The sequence below is a fragment of the Thunnus albacares genome, chromosome 12 (genome assembly GCF_914725855.1).
Source record: "Thunnus albacares chromosome 12, fThuAlb1.1, whole genome shotgun sequence".
In the NCBI taxonomy this organism is placed as follows: Eukaryota; Metazoa; Chordata; class Actinopteri; order Scombriformes; family Scombridae; genus Thunnus; species Thunnus albacares.
Genome location: NC_058117.1, coordinates 5,288,687 through 5,309,480, shown reverse-complemented (window position 1 = coordinate 5,309,480; position 20,794 = coordinate 5,288,687). Strand labels below are relative to the sequence as shown.

Sequence of the window (20,794 nt, the reverse complement as noted above, 5' to 3'; positions counted from 1 at the left end):
GCTGCTGGAGCGTGAAGCCTTCACCATATGAGCAGTAATTAAAATACTTAAAGAGCCAATCTGCAGTCCCGAACTTACTTAACACGTGGGCAAAAAGGTTTCATTCTCAGTTTAATTAGCAAGGGCCCTTGGGACAAAGCAAAAGTTTTGACAGTTCAACGTAAGTTTCAATCTATTCAGCCACTGTTGGGAATGTTAATGTCAGTCAAAGCATGGGTATTAGAGTGACAAAGTGTCTGTCTTATGGCTTTTTCATCATGATTCCTAATTTTTTTAAAAAAGTTAATCACTACTAACAACTACTATTAACAGCTACTACTGCATTGAAGGGGAGAAACTTAATGTGAAAACAACCCTGCACATTTTCAACTTATTTAACATATTGGATGAAGTTGTGTGGGATGAGTTCTCCAGTGCAGCAAGCAGTGGTAGGAGTCTATCAATGACAGTGTACAGAGACTTGTTTCGAGTATGGAAACTCATGTAAGTAGTCAAATTTCAGAAGTAGCCTCATCAATGCGTGGGTGTAGCAGTGTTTCACTTATAATTGTTCAGGCCTGGCAGGTTGCCAGGCCAATGAGAACCCCCGCCAGGCCAAAACAAGTTTAAATGCAAAAAGTGTTGTTGTTACATTACTGTAAGTGCAACAAAAGCTTTGTGAGTAAAAAAGCCAACAACAGTAATTTATAGTCCGCCCAATAGATGGACTGATGTCAACCCCAAATGTCTGAAATTCATGCCAAAATATCTGCATACCCAACCTGAATCTGGTGACAGTGGCGAGGATGCTAGACGCTGACATGACTTTGTAAAAAAAAAAAAATGCTTTGAGTGGATCGCTGAGAGGGGAAGACTTGTAAAATATGACCCCTTTAACTGTTTGTTTGATCAGGCAGGTCCAGATGTTTTGGCCCATCCTGCCAACCCAAAGCAGTCAACATAGGAGAAACACTGTGTACATATCTTACAGACTTATGAATAAACATGGCAAGAATCTTGTAAGACATATGACTTTCACTGTAAATGAAGCAGAGGGATTTTTCTTAGGAGTGAGAAGTGGCCAGATTTACATACATGAGTTTTTTGCCCAATCTGTGCACCTGCTGTTAACATCTGGTTTACCAAGGCAACATGTAATTCCACAATCTGCTGCTTAGACTGTCTGAGAGGCGCATTCTGTAAGATTCAAGGACCATTTTAGTGAAGGCATTTATCTAAAATCAGAAATAAAAATGTAGCAACGACACAAAGACTAAAGTCATGTTTGCAGCTCTGTGAGGCTGTAATGGTTATTGTAAAGAAAACAGATTTGGAAAATAGATAAGAGTCCAAAAGTTGAGTTTTGATATTCAGCAGATGTGGTCAAGTAAATGTGAAAGTAGTAAAGGTTATCATGCCGACATGCTCACAATGACAATAATAACATGCTGATTTTATGCAGGTAATGTTTACCATGTTCAGCATCTTAATTTAGTGTGTTAGCATGCTAACATTTGCTGATTAGCACAAAACACAAAGCTGATGGGAAATGTTAGTTTTGCATGTTCATGGAAAATTCATGGCAATCCACTCAATATGTATCAGAATATCTTACTTTCAGCCAGCTGACTAAATGAATATACCCATTCCTACAACCACTTGCTCTGCTAATTCAAATACTCATTAAGCTAGCAACAATTAAACTCTATGAAACACATTTGGACATCAGTGTCAAAGTGGTTAAAGTGAAACGCAAGAGATTAAGTGACATAAAAAAGACACACGTATAGGAAGATGGTTCATAAGGATACCAATGTACATCACGTTAAAAAAAAAAAAAAAAAAACAGGTTTTGTCCTCTTTCTGCTTTCATTGAGATGTATATAGATAACAAGCTAATTCAAGTTTTTTCTTCCCTACCGCAGCTTTCCTTTACCATACCTGCACACATTTTCACTTGTGTTTAAAAGTAGAGGATTTTCCGAACAAAACTGACCCTCAGAAATTGCATGGACCTCTGCGAATCCAACAGAATATCAATCAACTGCTCTCTTTATATTCTCTTCTTGTTATTCTTCTGATCCTCCCTTACATGCAGGACGTACTCAGAAATAACAGGCATGTCTGTAGGCTCAGAAATTGACTGAAATGCTGTACTGTGTTTCAAAAGCCATCTGAATCAATACCTTTGATCAATTTCTTTACATGATTTTCACAGTTTATCAAAAGGACAAACACTTAACCAGGGCTTTCACCTGAGCATGACGTCCAATACTGGCACTACATCTGAGGCTGACTTTGAAAAACATCAGAATGCCCAACTTCAGTGTGCAAGTCGGACACTTAAAGGTTGGAGCTAACTAAGTTCATTTTTCAACTGTGGTTGAAAAACTGAAATAAAATGACCAATTGGAGTGTAAGCACAGGGCCAGACTAGATGTGCTAGATGGCAGGAACGGGTGCACAGAGGCCTGACTTGGCAATATTTTCAACTATGGAACACAGCAAGTGTGCTGATTATGAAAAGGACTGCAAAAATCTAATTATATTATGCAAAATGGATTGAAAAGGCTGTGAAATGATGTTGTAATGCATTTAGAGTGTGACAGCTGATGAATCAGCTTAAAGAGTTTCCGTTGATGCATATGGTTCACAAACAAATTTTTCTCTATCTGTATTATATTTGGTACTCAATTAGGTGCTTCTCAGTACTTGTTGATCACTGAAACAGACCAACTGGTTAACTACCTTGTCCAAACACATTTGTACAGTCATGTTTAAACACTCTCAGTCCGCAGGATTCAATGGCAACATTTCTGCCAAGCAATGCCTCCAATCTACACAATGTGAAACACAGTCTAATTAATTCCAGTTGCCAATTTGTCAGCATTTCACTATGTATGTGAGGTCTTCTGTCTAATCACTGCTGAGTTTAATGCATAAAGTGAAAAATGTGTTGAACAGCAGGTCATGTTCCTCGTACAGTACATGCTGCATGCTGAGAGGGAACAGAGCACTGAATACTAAAACTCCAGCTTCATGCTACATGCAAATTCTCAAACGTCTCTCAGTGAATCAGCGGAGACTGCAGTAACAGCCTCTTTTTTTTTTTTTTTTTTTTTTTTTTACATAAATAGATTCAGCCTATATGTGCCTGAAAATACCATGCAGTAGTTTGTTTTTCCATTCCATATTACAATTTTAAATCAATACATCATACTGTTCTAATGAGATATTTCAATCTCTGCAGTGTAAAGACAAGGCAAGGTTCTTTGCCATTTCATGCTCAATAATAAATAATCAGATGCATTTCTATCCACTCATTATGTTTATCTATCTGGGGAATCTTAATATCAAAGTGTTTGGAAAGTCTTCTTATTCTCTGATGTGTTTCCATCTGTTGACATTTATGTGTATATTATAATATGAAGGGATTTCACATACTGTACTCAGAGTTATTTGGTGTCTCTGGTTTTTGTTGATCTTGTTTTATTGCACAAGGTCAGGTTTTATCGTTCAGGTTTTATGTATTTAGAAAAGAATTACACACTTCAAACTTAGCTTTTAGAATAATTTCATTCCATCTTTTGTTTGCTTTTTATCATATTCATACATTTTTATCCCACTTTTAGCAGTGGAAAAAAAACCAAATGTTCTGGGTTTTTGAGTGTTCTGTACAAGTAAACATTGTTGTTTGCCCCGCATACATTCAATCTACATTCTTTTCAATTGCACACAGTGTACTTTCTATCTATCTCTTGTTTGAAGTGACAAAGTGCTAAACTCATGTCAGACAGTGTTTACCAGCTATCTGCCTGCTTGCTTTGTGAAATCCACTTGCAGTAATTTGTCACTTGGGATACTGTTTGTGGGAACAAGGGTATCACACTCTTGTGGACTTTTAAGTGCAACTGCAAACACAATTAAACAGCCATTTCTGCTGTCGCAAAGCATGTCAAAGTGATTTTTTAAAAAGCCCTTGAGTGGGCGTGCCACTGTCTGTGCTTGATTGACAGCTGAGCCAGCAGGAGCATGGAGACAGAGTACAAACAAACTTGTGCTGCAAACTAGCCTGCAAACTTGACATTCTAGGTAGCAAGATCAGCAAATCAAAGTGCAGGGCAAGACATATGACCTTGTTTGAAGATAAAGACTAGCTACTACATTAGCAAGGAAACTAATGTGCTAGATAGCTACTACTACTTTATTTGTATGTACTGCATTCTGGTTCATGCACAGACAGGGGGTGCCATCATATTATATATATGTGTGTTTTCCTTTTGGGTACTAATTCTTTTTTTCAAATAAGAGAACAGGAAATCAATTACAAAAAAAACCTCAATCTAACGATCTAATTTCTTCTGAACTTTAAAGGATACAGCAGGTTCAGGGTTTTTCAAGTATATCTTAATACAATTCTGATGTGCCATTATGTACATGGAAATAGGTCTTGATCACTGTAACAATTCCTACTCTCCATACTGACCCTGAAGGTACTCCACCGAAACGCAAATATGCTGTAAGAGATGGGGGCCAAAATCTGCCCTCCTTCTGTGCAAAAAAGCATTTCAAAGTTAATCTGAAACTAATGTGAATCTTGAGGAGTCTTAGTAGCCAAATCGAGTTGGTATCTTTCAAAGTTACAGTCTATATAGTATCTATTTTTTGTTTCCCTTAAAAGAAGTTCTTTGGTTAGCTCTGGTGGAGGGATACAATCTGGTAATCGCTGTTTGTTTGTCGATGCTGGCCTCCACTACTCCAGTAGTGCACCGAGTAAACTTCGAAGGTGTTTTTTTTTCTTTACTAACTTGATAGTTAGAGTATTTTTGCAGTTTGTGTTTTTTTAGAAACAAATAATTTTGTAACAATTCGCTCTGACACTGTGTTTTGAGTGTTTTGTACACGTGTGACATCTCAGAGCCGTTCTCCAGCTGTTTCTCTTGTCCTGTACCCCTGTATTTGCTCCTGCATTTGCGCCTAAAACAAGACACAGAACATGGTTTGTGTCTGTGTTTATCCAGAGTGTTCTCAAAGACACAAGAGATGGGCAGATTTGTTCCATAAATTTCCATTAAGAGATCCCGAAAGGTACAAGTGACTATTAGCGGTCAAAATGGACATAAACACACTGTTTGCAAGTCTAAGAGTTATATGTATGTGAAGCCCATTTCTCAACGGACAATTTCCACAGTAGAAGAGGTGTGTGAGAAAAAGTCTAAACTGACAACAGTTGACAAAACCAAAGTTACATGGAGATGTTCTTGTATATAGTTACTACAAAGGCCATGAAGTCAGTCTTATTCACTTATTACAGTAACATTTCTTCCCCAAGTTTTTATAGAAAATGACAAAAAAGTAAAAAATATCCCTCAAGGGTGCACACTCACCAAGCACTTTATAAGGAACTCCTGTGCAATCTAATACAATCCAATACAACACCTCCACCATATATTCTACTTTTATGAAGCTTATACATTTTCAGTTATTGTTGACATTGTCAGAAAGGTGATGATTCTACTTTATTTTTATCATTGAGGTGGAAGTGGGTGGTACTGGAGTGCATTATATTAAAAAGTGTTTCATAATAAAAACTGAACTACTGGAAAACTACTGGAGCTCTCAGTCTGTAAATTCTGGGTAATACATTATGCTTCACCATACACTGTAAATTCCTCCTCAAATTCAAAGTCGGACATAACTACAAGATAATACTGTGTTTCTGTTTCACTCTGTTGGTAACGTGAATAATAAGCCAGTTCCAACAACAAACCTACATGCAACTACCAGATTGTATCCCTCCGCTTGACTTTTCATATGTGATCATCATTACAATGACAACTAAAAGAGGCAATACTATTAGCAAGCTTCACTTGTACAAACACACACAAATCCCATGCAGAAAGACAGAATTTGCAACATCAGAACACGCACAGCTCAGTAATGTGCCTTGATTGCAAATTAAAATGGACTCAAGTCAAGCAGCAGATTACAAAGCTAGCAAAGCTGCTGCTTTTAGACATTTGTGAAGACACTGGGGACGTTGATGGATTTACCACTAAGACGTCCCAGCTGACTTTACAGATTTCTCTAACTGTCCTTGATATCTCTCTCTCGCTCTTTCCCCTTCACTTTTTCCTTTTCGTTTTCTGTCTCTCTATGGGAAAGACATTTCTGTCACATGTCCTCATTAAATCACAGACCAGCTAGACTCTGTAAGTTGAGAAAAGGCCTTCAAAGCACACACACACATACACACACACACACTATCCTAAATGAACGAGCATACTACCCAGCACAGTACACAGACAGAGTTGGCCTAATCCCTAGTTAATAAGAAGAAGAGAACGCTGGGTCCATCCAACAAACTCTTGCAGTTTGCTGCCTGTACAAATCCACTGGGAAATTAATGCTATTTATAGAAAATGTCTATGATAACGACAGTGTTACTCATCAAAATCCATCAAACACATTTACTTTTCAGTATCACAAAAAAAGGAAAAACACAATTATAAACTGGTGAGGAAGAAAACTCAATAAACCGCCATTCATGTTGGAATGTTTCCAGCTGTGAGTGGACCAATAAAACAGTAAACACCACAAATTTGTTTTTCCTGTGCTAACTAAAGAAACAGAGGATTTTCTACTTTAAATATGCATGGCTCAGTGCTAAGCAAAAAAGGGGGGGTGACAAAGACAGGGGTTTATAAATGGGAAAAGAAGTCAAAAATAGTTTGGAGCTCAGAGCAGCAGAGAGATCAAATGGCCTGTTCGCTCATCAGTGTCAACACACTGGATTGTCCGTGGAGGAAGCGGGTGGTCGAGGAAATTGGGTTGACTGATAGGATAGGGTGTGGTACTGTGGGGTTGGAGGTGGGGGAGTGGAGCAACAGACACATGCTTTAACTCAGTACTGCAGTGAGTCTGCACAGCAGGGTTTTAATATTTAAGACACAGCAGTGCTCAGACACTTTGGATCTTTTATTCTTCTATATATGTATGTATACCTACACAATTAAGATTGAAATGTGTGATTATTTTCAGTTTTGTGTGTATGAGTGTGTGTGTATAGACTATGTAGTATATATACAGTATACACATAGTGACTAATCCACAGAAAACTCAAATCCTGCAGCTCTATGATGCATTGTTTTGTTTTTTAGGGATTTTTATCATTTGATTTGTTGGCATGTTTTCAATAAGCTCTGATAAACCCACTGCATGCTACCTGCCCACCAACAGACAGCTGAGTTGATATGCTAATTTTCAATCATTAATCATGAATCCTATTCTATGTGCTATGCAAACAGTGCCTTACTAAACGAAATGTTAAAAAAAGTGTCATTCATAAATATATGCTCATATGTACTGTAGTGACTGCACAGCTTTTTGACAAACAGATGAGATGCGTTGCACATTTAAATACGAGAGGCAGTCAATCCTCTGGCTCGGTGGAAGCAGGAATATTGCACAATGAATTTGGAGACTGTCAAGATGAAGAGGCTGCAGCTAAATGTACTCAAACGACTACAGCCAGACTAAAGTTATGCCAGTCATAAGCATGATTGAATATTCTGTGTCATCAAAACTCATATTATATTAGACATCTTTTAAGGACTGTGCTAGCGTGTACAGACTGAGATCTCTCTCCTGTTGCAACTGTTAAGTAAGGACACATCAGCTTTAGTACTATTATTATAATAATTGATGCTTTGAGTGTGGTGATCTCATGTAATTCCTAAACTGCTACAGTTCCTAACTGAAAACACCTGCATGGGGGCCAGGACATTTAATTTTTAATTCTGTGTCTTCTATTCTTTCCTGATTGTCATCATAGTAATGAATATCACACAGTGCAATCTTCATGTGTCTAAGTGAGTCATAGCTGGGGCTGATCACTGACAAAGGAAACCAGATGTAAGACATAAATATAAGGCAGATGACCTGCATATCACTACAGTATTTGGATGTATAAACCGCAAATGACAGTAATGTTGCTTTCATATGAAGCTGATGTTAAAGTATCTTACTTAGATCCAAAAATTTAGAGCAGCCATGTACACCAGTTGGATTAAATTGAAACATTTGTCAAAAGCCCACTCAATGTAAGTTACATATAACAATTTAGACTAATAAAAAGACATATTTTCTTAAATCACATCATTCATATTCCACTGGCAGTTCAATTTTTATAAGATCAATTACTACAACAAAGGTTTTAAAATAGTAAGAAACTGATCAAATATGTCACAAAAGTATCCAGGTCTGAACAGAAAAAGATCTCTCTGCTGTCTTGTCTGTCATCCCCCCCAAAAAAGAGAGAAACATAAAGGTACAGGCACAGAAAAGATGATAGAAAAACGCAGGAGTGTGAAGAATGCAAGAATGAGAACATTTAACAGAGAATTCCCTCCAGGCAGGACTTCAAGAGGAAGGGGGGTTGAGATGAGAAAATGAAAAAAAGAAGAAAAAGACATATTAAAAAGCTCACTCTTTGGAAAAGAAAAGAAAGTGAACGGGTCAAAATGCTCTTTTTCTGGCAAGAGCAAAAGCAAGAATAATAAGAGGGAAAGAGCTGGAAGGAGGGAGAGCAATGACGATGCCTGGCCCATCGCCCCTCCATTTCTCCATCTCCTCCTCCACATGTTCCCGCCAAGGAAAATAAAATGTTTAAATTTCATCTGTGGGATGACCTTGACTGGCTGAGTGTGGAATTAAATTTCTGTGGAGAAGAGTGGATGTTCGAGTGGCCTGACTAAAACAGATCTTGTAGGACATGATTAGAAAAATACTGAACACAAGGAGAGCCACAATACATAATGAATCACAACTGGCTTGCCGTCTGTACTTCAGTGAGTAGTGTATTTCAGATAAGAGGAGAAAGTGAAGGGATGTCAGGCTTTGTCTCACCGGGTCATTTGCTGAAGTTGAAGAAAAGCAAAGTGTGTGGGTGGCTGCTTTTATACTACAAAAAAGAGGCTAATTCACTAAGTTTTATTGAAAATTAAAGTGCATAAAAGCCACCGATATGAAAAACAAAAGGTCAGATTAAAAATACGGCTGCTGTGTCTCTGCAGGGTGTTAATAGGTTTCAGAAAGCTGGATTTAAGACTTGAGAACGTTGTGCCGACTGAAAAATACAACGAAAATTTCAACAACATTGAATCAATGCATTTCAGAGATGCTGTACACTGTCTTGTTTTGCCTTTTCTGATCTGATATCTCTATTGGTGGCGTGTTTGTTGGAGTCCTCAAAAATGCATATGATGATTAATGATTCATATGACTATGACTGATATTGTTAATGTTCAAAAACTACTGGGTAAAAGCAATATTTATGTATTAACAATGAGTACATGTACAGAAATGTGCTGGGGCTCACTTGTGGTGACAAATCCACAGAGAATTTCTCGGCAGTTCCTCTCAGCTCTATATAGCGTTTTAGCATCTTTCAGGTCATTGTTTTGGAGCAATTTGTAACACCCCAAAAATTAAAATTAAAAAAGATAAAATGTAGACAAATGTATAAAACATTTACAATGTGTATTATTAAAATGATGTATTACTGACACAAATGTAATTATGTCCAGAGCTTTGTATTTAAAAAACAACAACTGGAGATACATGCAAATGTTTGTGTGACTTCATTTTTGAGCATTTTTAAGAAAGAAAAGAAGTTTAATATCCTAATTTCCTAATCTGGTTCACAGTGCTCAAAATGTACCTGTAAAATTTGTGTACCATCATTACACCACTTTTACTGTATTTATCTATGGGTAGATGTGCAGTGCATATAGTACTGCATGATATTGCATTTATGACAACATTAAAGCTTTCAATTTATAACATACAGATATTTCACAAAACTTTAGAGTTCATAGGGAGCTGAGAAAACAAAAAAATTTGGCCCTAAAATACTGCATTGATGGTAGCAAGTAACTCCCTATGCAACCCATCCTTTCCTTTAAAACTTAGAATGCCCCAAGATATCAAACACTAAGCTGAGTCAGACAGACTATTCATCCCCTATGATATCTTTTAGGCTTCCACTTTTGATGAAATAAACCTGTCTAAAATGGCTGGCTGTTTTGCTGAGCAAGGAAAATGACTCATAGATGTCTAGTGGGGGGATTTAAGGCCTCCTGTCCTTCTTGTCTGCCTGCATGTGTGTGTGTAAATGGACAAGCACGATTCTGAGTGAGCATGGGAGCATATGGATAACCATCCACGCTTTTCCATTGTACTGCACATGCTTGTGAATATCAAATTTGCACCGTGTGGATTTCACAGGCTGAATGAAACATTTCATGAGGATCTGATAAAAGGCTTTTGTTGCCAGTGTGACTCAAAACATGAATGATTCTTTATGGGTTCTGTGATAATATTAAATCTAAATAGACCTGTAAGAAGTCAAATATTTGATTATAAAACAAGCAGCAGCAGTGTTTGGATGTAATAAATAGTGTCTTAAAAACTATTTTACAATTTATCTTTAAAGGGGGAACAAAAATGTAGAAAGTATTCACATTTTCTGTCACTTGCCTTGGAAAAATCAACTTATACTGTAAAAGACATGTTTTTCTGCCCATCATCTGACGCATACACTCAGTCCTGAGGCGGGAGACTAAATTATCGAAGAACAAAACATAATTAATTATTTTCTTCCTCTCATTTGTTTTTACACTGTATATGCCCAACGGTGAAATTATGTCTATTTATGATTCTAATGCTCAGCTACATCATGTTCATGAGTTTACTTTGAGGCATATTTATGTATATTTCAGAAATCATGCCTTACTTGCCAGGTTAACATCATAAATCCAAACATTATGTATAAATTCAATAACTGAAAAAGTGTATGTTTTACAAGTACAAAGACACACACCCACAAAAAAAACCAAACTGGTAAGCTACTGTGCTGTGTTCCTGGATTTATCACCTGGGTCACTCAAAAAGTCTTACGCCTACACTCAACAGCCTTATAGACTTGCCATCTCAACACATTTAACAGTAAAAAAGTGATCCGATAAGGGTGAGTCATTAAATAATCAGCTACCACATTGACTACTAATGCTTGTGAGAGTTTTGCAAGCAAAGACTCATATTTCGCAACCTTTTCTCCTAACATTACAGTCATAAACAGCAATTTGCTCCATCAAATCAGTTTTGTAAGGAATGTACTGCTGCCTAGTTTACTTGAATTTATCAACACTGAATACGCATAGATTGATTTATTTTTCCTACTGTATCCACCACAGGCAACTAAAGCATGATTTATATTTTCATGGTTCTGTTTAGGCAACTCAATTACTTAATCAGAGGCTAGAGAAAGAATGTCATCTTGGTTAAATAATGAAAAAAAAACCATCTTTATCCACCACAACTCCTCTCTTGACTTGTTTAGTACACAAACTTCTTGGATTGGAAAAATGAATTCAGACAGTTACTTTTCCTCCAAATTCTATTTGGTTGCCTTGCTTGAAAAAGTGAAACTTACTTTCAATTAATCACACATTTCCTGCACCAGGGTTGCATGTCTACTGTTAGCGTATGTAAAGAAGCACGGGTATATAATCTCTAAGTATCTGCAATTTGATCAGTGATTTCTCAGTAGCGGTAACATGTTTCTTCGTCCGTCTTTATTTTCAAATAATCCTGTGGTAATGAGATTTCTGTAATCCTGTTGCATGTAAACTGATACACCCTCGGCTCTGCCAGTTCTGGTGAGGCGAGTTGTCTGCGACTGTGCTGACGAGGCTCATGTTCCGACGAGTTTTGTGGCAGAACAGCCGGACAATCTGTTTCTCATCTCCAACTTCAACTTTAGCTGCTGGAACAGTTCCACTTCGTTAGATGTGACAAGTTGGATGAGACTCTCTTCTTTCCCTCTGCTGCAGAATTTCTCTCTTTCTCTCTCACACACACATGCACTGGCACGCATTTACAAATGCTCACAAAAGCACAAACACACACTTGCACTTGATACATGCATGCATAAACAAATGCAGAAGGAAACAGATTCACACATGCCGACATGGAAACCGCACGCAAACACACACTTGCAGAAAAGACGTTTTCGAGTTCGCTGACATCTGCTACACGTCTGTCTGTAATTGTCTGGTAACAGAACAAGCAGAAGATATTTATCACCCAGCCTCCTCCTCGGAGAGGCAGATGACATCTCCTCCAACACCTCCTCCCACACCTCCTCAGATCTTCCCTGCTGCCTCCGTATCACAGCTGCTCCAGTGTTCACCTCCTCTCCACAACATCTCTTCTATTCCTCCTCCTCCTCCCTGTCAGGCCCATTCTTTACTCGTTATAATCTGCTTCTCTCACCTCCTCTGCCTCCTTATCTCTTTTTTTTTTTTTTTCCATCTCCCTTCCCCTTTTCTATCCTCTTCATATCGTCTCACCGGCTTCGAATCCTTCATTTTTTGTTAAGTCTGTTCTTTCTTCATCCAGCTCCTCTGTCGATCTTTTGTCTAATGACTCCAATCTTTTTCTCACCTCTTTCACCTTCCTCTCTGCCCTACCTACCCTCTTCTCATTTTTTTTCCCTGAAGGCTGGACTGGACTCATGCTTTACTGTCACTCCTTGACCTCGCCTGTCTCTTACAACTACCGTAGGTTTGGCAGGAGAGAAAAAAGAGGTCAGAAATAAAAAGATATGGAGCAGAAGCTCTCAATTGTTTTCACAGACCCCTAAAAAACAGATGCTTAAACCTTGAGCCTAAACTCTGATAAAATTTTGTCCCAGGAAGCCTTATATCAGATTTGTTGTTAAGAAGTAATACACCGTATCAATCACTATTTTGTAGGTGGTAATAAAAGTGGCAAGAGTACAACACAAAAAGTACATCTTCTCATATAACCAGACTTCTTGTCAATATCACAGAGGTTTGAAGAAATTTTCATCAATAAAAAATAAACAAAAAAAATACATGATCTTCAAAATCTAGATGCAGCAATTTGAATGTCTGTGATTTAGAAAATGCTCACACCCAGCAAAAAACAAATAAACAAAAAAAACCCAACAAAAAAACAACTTTGCACTCTAAACTAATGTTTTGTCAAACCAGTTATAGACCAACTGGTACAAATGGTAGTTTTTCAGTAACTTAAAGGCACCTTGTTGAGTTTGACCACTAGTAGCGCTGTGGAGCAAAGTGACTCAGCTTTTTGTTTGCATGTTGTCGGGGTCATTCACATCTATTGTTGGTTACCATTGATCAAAAGTTTGCGATGGTTATACAGCGAGAAACGCAGCAATGCACCAACAAAGGCAGTGAAGAAGTCTGCAAGCAAGCAAACATGCATTATTTAAAATATTTTTTACAAAACTGGCTTTAAAAATGTTTCATGTTTCTTAGAGAACAACCTGGCAGGTAGCTGTACAGTCAGAGACATCCTGTATATATTATGCATATATAGATGACTCAGACTTTTGCTGAGTCTAATAGGTTCCAATAACAGTTCTGATACTGACAGTTTAACCTTCATATGTTGTTATTTAGCATTCAGTAGTGACCTGATAAAGACTATTAAAACATCAGCAGAAATATTACTTCTGCAGATGAGATATGTTGTTATTGAACTCATTATGGAAATATCATGTTTGTATGATGATCAAAGTTCTCTGATCTCTTGTTATTGCATTAAGTGATAAATACTGGAATCACAATTCTCTTGTGTATATCAGCACTGAGTGATAAAAACCCTCTCTATATATGAGTAATTTGTCAGAAAATATTCAAAAAATACTGAACCTTATTTTACCTCAGAATCCTACTCAAATGACTAATTTCTTCAGAAAAAGCAAAGTGGACTTCGTCCACCTTGCTGAGGGCGTACAGAGGGTAAACCTTGCCGAATATCTATTACTCCTCCAAGTGTCTTACTACACATGGAGGAGTGATAGATGGATAGAGGAGTGATAGATGGAGGAGTTATTGCTTAGTATTAAAAACAAGTCACAATGGAACAGTATTTTTTTTATTTTTATGTTTATCTGCTTCACTACTCTACGCAGCTGTTTTTCTTTTGGAAATAGTTACCAATGGTTACAGACAACCATGTTGGGGGAAAATACATGATCATTCTACACTACTTCTCTACTTTAAGGTATCAGGACTAAAATATTAGAGAAGTTTGGCTTAGTTAGTTATATAAGTTATATACTTAGCACAAAAAGTAAGGACATTTGTGTCTTGTCATGTCTTGTTTCTTCAGACTTCAATCATCCAATCCACCAAACACCAAACAAGAGTCAGTGGCAGAATAAGCTGTTTGGCATTGGCAGAGAAGATTTGGCAAATTTGTCATGGGCGCAACCCACATACTAAGCTCTGCTGCTCATCCCACAAATGCATGTTCCTTATAAATGTGGCACCATTTAAAAGGGAAATAAACAGGCTTTCCAACGGTATAAGATTTATTGCCAAGAAGCACTGTTACAACAAAGAAATAATCTACCAAACACAAATTTCCTTACTTTTTGTGCTAAGTTTAATATATATATATATATATATATATATATATATATATATATAAAGAGAGGCATGTTGTCTGGTGTGAGTAGTGAGTGTTGCGTAATTCTCAGCTGGTAACCAGGCAGGGCAGTTAATCTGATGTGTGTGTGTGTGTGTGCTGCATGCTGGTGTAGAGAGGTCACAGAGGTCAGGGCCAGTTCCGAATAATTTCTTCCATGTCTTTCTCACTCTTCCTCATTGCTCGCCTCCCCTCTTCCTCTGCTCCACTCTCTCGCCCCGGAGCGAGACTTCTCTGCTGCTTCTTTGTTAAAATGACAGGCCCTAATAGAATAAATAAGGCACCTATTTTTACCTGGCTGCTGGCAGGGTGATCGCACTTACACACATACCAGCACGTAACGCTGCGCTGGAGGTTGGTAAAGAGCTGACACCTGACTCGGTGGGGGAGGGCGGTGAAGTTGAGGAAGGAGGTCACAGTGATTTAATTGAGAGAGAAAGTAAAAGCCTGAGACAGAGAGGAAAAACGGAGAGAGGTAGATATGGATAGAGGAAACAACAGGAAGAGATTTAAGTCTGATAGACACTGTTGTCTGTTTACTGCAGACCCACCTTTGCTGTTGTCTGAAAACTTCATGTCTATATGCTATTTTCAATTTGATCTGACATTTAACAATTTAACAAGCTTCATAATGTCACCTTTAGGTGTTTTTGAAGCATATTCAAAATTTAATTGCTGTTGGAGTGTTTTGACAGAACTCCAAAGCATCTAATTATTTTGAAGCCGTTTTGAAGCGAGCTGGTCTTCACAAATTTTCTGTGTGACAGGTCACTAAGTAAGCAAGAGACGAGGCAAGCTAAATAAGGCTAATCATATTCACATCCAGTCTGTGTGTTTTGTGAAGGCGTTTTGGGATGGCTGTGGGACTGTCCTCATTTTAAGAGTTTTCTAATGAGGTTTGGAAGCAGCTCTTAAAACATATTTTTTATATTCTCGAGCAGCCCACACAGTATTTGATGACGTTGAGATTTTCCTGACAAGTATGAAGACATATAAACTTAAGATGGAGATGGCTACACACTCCATTTCAAAATATTTTTATGAACTATGTTGTAATTTCTTTAAGTACATTCTGTAAAATCTGGTGACTGTGAAGGCCATAGCATATTATTCACATCATTTTCATACTTTTCAAACCACTCAGTGAACTCTCTAAACCTCTTTGGGAACATCCCTATTATTTTTTTTCCTCCACTTACTTATTCATTTAATTTGTTTAATGTGCTTCAACTTAGAAATCTAAACTGGATTTGGTGCACAGCACAACTTTCACCGTTTTACGAAATACTGAATGAACATGACTTGAATATTAAATCAGTTTATTGTACTGTATCTTTGAAAGCTGCATTAATGAATTTTGTATCCATTTGGGGGCAGGGAAACAAGCTGAGGACAGAACATATCATCAAGTTATAAGTTATTTTGGCTTATGTGTCAGCATGTTACACATCAAGTAGATATGGAGCAGCATTGGAGTCATGTTTCTGGCTACCTGACGAATGTAAGTCCAATATTCACTTTCCTTTCAGCTGGTAGGGTGCAGTATTTTTACCAGAACTTTTTATTGCTGAAAATAGCTTCCAACTGCTGCTGGAAACAAGACAGATGAGAGTGGTGGTACTGAACCAATACAGTAAAGTTGGTGACCATAGAACCAAAACAATGAGCTGAAAGATGCTAATATGCTCCGTAGAGAGAGTAAGGTCATAATTCACTGTAGTTTCATCACACCTGTCCTCCCAAGAAAAATGACACAATAGGTCATAATGTCAGTGGCCCAAAAATGACATATACTTACGTTTGAATTACAGATGCCATCTAGCAGCCGTATTAATTATGACCGGAACAGTGGCACAGTTTAAATGACGTCTATAAAAGTTGACAGTTTTCCTTTATCAGAGGAGAGATGAATGGAGACATTAATCCAACTTTGGACTAGAGACCACTCTTCATGTCCCATTTCTAACTGCGAGTTGGGACGTTTTTTTTAAAAACTGTAACTACGATTGTCATCTAACTTTTACCCCATGGTTACTGTTGTAGCCATGACAACGAAGTTTGTCTAACTTTAAGGGCGTAGTAACTCTAATCCCCTAACCCTAACCCTATGTTTCTCTAACCTTAAAGTGATCATTTGAAACCTAACCAAGTGGGTTTGTGCCTAAACCTAAGCAGATCTTAATAATAGCATTGTCACATCATAAAACATCATTATTTTTAACAGTGATTTAACAGTTTGGGAAAGCACAGACAAATGATATCCTGCTGATTACTGCCGATCGGTGGTTCTGAATGCACATGGTCAAATAACATATTTGGTTCTTTAATTTGGAGGACTTGTATAAAAATATGTGTTAGTGCAGATTTAAATAATTGCATTGTAATATATGTAATAATATGGGGGATACAACCATATGATTTAAACACATATTCCACATGGTAACTAAAGCTGCTCCAAATAGTATTTAAAGGTCTCAAACTTTCCGATCAAATGCTTTTCCTAAATCGAACAAGCTGCTGCAACATGAACGGAGCAGCAGCGGCTTTCTCACTGTTGGTGTCTGATCTCTGGCGTGGTAATTGAGGTCATGTGTCTGACAATAGGAAACTCATATCAGAACCTAGTGCAGAGAAGGAAGCGCCATTAATCACAGAGACAAGGCATCATGGCCAAACACACACACACACATACACACTGACTGACCACAGCTAATGAGCTATGGCCGCATCTCTACAAACATGACTGATACAGCAATGATGGTCAGGCACTGTGTACGTGTAAATATATATATATGTGTGTGTGTGTGTGTGTGTGTTGTTTTCAAGTCCCTGGGTCATTAGGAAACAACTGGTGTAAGTCTTCAATTAACCTTACAGACTGTGGAGTACCATGTGCCTCTTTCACCTACTGACTCCGGTCTGCTGAGCTATAATTTACAGTCGATGCACAATTGCCACAGAATATCACAGTTCCTGGGACGCTTTTCATTGATTTTGTATTAAAGTGAAATTCTACACTGAAGGAGCAGTTGTTCGAGGTTACGGTGCAATTTTGTATTTATGAGAATTCACAAATGCTTTTCTCTTATATTCTTGAACAGTTCACACAGTACTTGATATGTGAATGAGGTTTTCCTTCATAAGTATGAAATCATATAAACCAGATATCTGCAATTCATACAGATGAAGAGCTCAGAGCTGCTACAGCGATACATATGAGTTGAATAAAACAAAGCCAAATGTTTTCTGTGACAGGGGAGCTGTGTTTCTTCACTGATGTATTCTAAAGTTTCCTATGAGGTACTGGAAAAACATACAGTGTTCATCTTTTATTCTTTTATCTTCTTCTATTTGATCCATAATTATTAACAATATACACAAATAAGCCTTAAAACTGCTGGTAGCAGCTGTGCCCAAGGCAGCCAAGATGCAGAAAATGATCAGCCAGCTTCTCACTGAATATGGAAGGAGGCTGCAGTCGGGCAGATCTTGTATTTGGAGCAAAGGGCGAGGACATGGATCATCAAACTCTCCTGTGAGCTCATTACTCCCTCCAAAAGGCCAGGATGTTTCCGAGACGCCAGGAAGAGATTAAGAAAGATGACTCTGATTTCGAGTTTTCGCCAATGAAATCTATTTCTTTCCTTGAAACGGATGGTCCTGTGCCAGGTTGAAACAGTTACCCACTTATATTGAATCATTTCCGATCCTCACATCCCGATGTAATCATGATGCTCTCCGCTTGATGGAAAAATAGATTCTGGATAGATTTCGCAACAGTTCAGACAATCAGATTTTCATTTCCACATGGACTAAATCTGATGTTTCGATTGTTACTTCAACATGGGGACAGATAACAACAGGAATATAGGCTGAGGAAATACAGTATATGGCCTCCTCTTACTGTTTATATCCAGAGTTTGGTCAACAACAATCAGCAAAATACAAAGTAATTGTTGCAATAGTTTTAATCAAACACAAATGATGATATAAATGATAAAAAATATCATCATGTATAGCATCTTTATTATGTTGTTGCTGTATGGAAATTAAACAGTGCAAGGAAGGGTGACTGCATGTATGGAAAACACAGTAACATCTGTTTGCAGGGCTGTAATTTTTTTTGGACACATTTGGTCCAGTAATTTGTGTAGAAATTTTACAGCTCTGTGTTTTACTACTAAGTATTTTGGTAGTTATTATAGAGGAAATAGAGACAGAGTTCTGAGGCAGTTATTTGAGTTTATTCAATATTCAGTGTTTAATTTATAAGCAGCTGTCGATTCCAGTCATCCAAGTAAAATGCATTCATTATTAATTTATTAAGGTAAACTTGATTGTCAGAATGTATGCTTGCCTATACACTAATTTCACATTTTTGCATGTTTAGATCACCTATTATGCACTGACTAAAAGTACAGAAAAGGAAATGAATTACTTGAATGTGTACCAGTTGAACACTGTCTGTATTTTCCTTCCTTTTCCAAAAACCTCCCTAAGAAATTATTTCAGTTCATTTCCATAAAATTTTAGGAAACTGTGGAACCTGTAAAATCAAGTGTTGGAAATTGTTCATGATTTATTTTCATGTTGAAATCTGCTACATGTGTGCTGATAATACTGTTCTTGTGATCTGTTATTCAGTGTTTCAGTATCAAACTCACTGTATTGTTTGTTGATGTGATGTTTATTAATTACATATGGTCACACCATATTACAAGTGTGCAAATATGACTTATATCTAAAAAAAAAACACACACAAAAAATGTATCTACTTATATAACCATACAGTACTTATATAGACTGATATACAGTACCAATCAAAAGTTTAGACACATTTTCTCATTCAAGTGAGCAGGAAGATGTGTCCAAACTTTTGACCTGTACTGTACGCAATCTTGAGGTATGCAAGTTGTTGCAAAGGGCAGTTTGCTCAATCTAACATGAAGAAACAGTTTACAGTTTACAAAAAAAGGATGAAAAGAAGGGGCATAGCACTTTCCCTTTGATTGTATTGACTCATTTAGCAGTGTCTGCAACCGGAGTGTCAGAAGAGGGTGAAAATGAAGAGTAATGGACTTTTCATGAGGGTGGGAAAACTTAGTCATCTAATGCCATCTGTCAGCGCAGAGGTAACTGGGAGTGAACAGTGGAGCGCAGCAGGGATGTCCTTGGACAAAGTAAAGGAAGGGAAGAAAAGTGGCCGAGGCAAACAAAGGAAACGACTGCGGACAGTTTGGAGCCACTGAGGTGAAACGGCGGGGAGAGACGGGCTATTATTTATTTCTGCTCTGACTTACTGAGAAAACAAGCACAGGTAACAAAAAGATGGATGGCTGACATATGCTGGCATTTTAAGTAATAAAACAAAAAAAGCAAAGACACTGATTCTTTGTTCATTTAAATTGAAGTGCTTCAAGTGCTTCTGGAGAGTGCTTGTGCAGTTTACTGTAATTGCTTCAGATAGAACAATGCTGATTTTACTGCAAAGCCACACTTTGATCTACAGCACATATCTAGTGTGGTACTCAAACAGATGATAAAAGCATTGTGACATTACAATGTTTAGAATGTGCGACACACATAAAGTGTAGAAAGTGAGATGCAATATGCTAACATAAAATTCTTTCTAAATGAAGAAGAAGCATGAGGAGAGCATGTAGCTGTCATTTACATGGATGAACTTACTAAGTCAGATTTGGTAGAACTGCTGTTACACATGAATGTGTGTACAGGATCTTTTATGTGGAAACAGATTAAACAAGTATAATCTGCTTGGCTACTCTAAAAGTATAATCACCAGCCTAAATTCTTCTTGAAATATTTTGAATATACTGTGCTGCTGTATTCACAACCAGTGGTAAAGTAGTATTCAGATTGGTTACTTAAGTAGAAATAGGTATATTTCAGTGGGATAAAAACACACACAGTATTGATAGTATTACACGTAAAAGTCCTGAATTCAAAATCTCACTTAAGAAAAACTTAAAAATATTAGCAATAAAAAGTACTACAAGAATCAAAAGTAATAGAACTTATTATACAGAAAAATGCCCCGATATGTGTTGCTAAATCTACTAATAATGATACATTAGTGTGTAAACAGCTATCTTATCTTATAACTACTTTATAGACTGTTAGGTAGAAATTAATCATGTCATAAGCATATCACAGTTTTTTGTATTTTAAAAACTTTATTTGCAAACTAACCAGTAACTACAGCTGTCAGACAAATGTAGTAGAGTCAAAAGTACAATATTTCTCTCTG

The 20,794-nt window shown here is 37.4% G+C and overlaps 1 protein-coding gene across 4 annotated transcripts in view; it reads right to left on the bottom strand.

The window, feature by feature from the left end:
- astn1 (astrotactin 1) overlaps positions 1–20,794 on the bottom strand; it is a 393,038-nt gene that overhangs the window by 140,499 nt on the left and 231,745 nt on the right. The gene's annotated exons all lie outside the window — the stretch shown is intronic.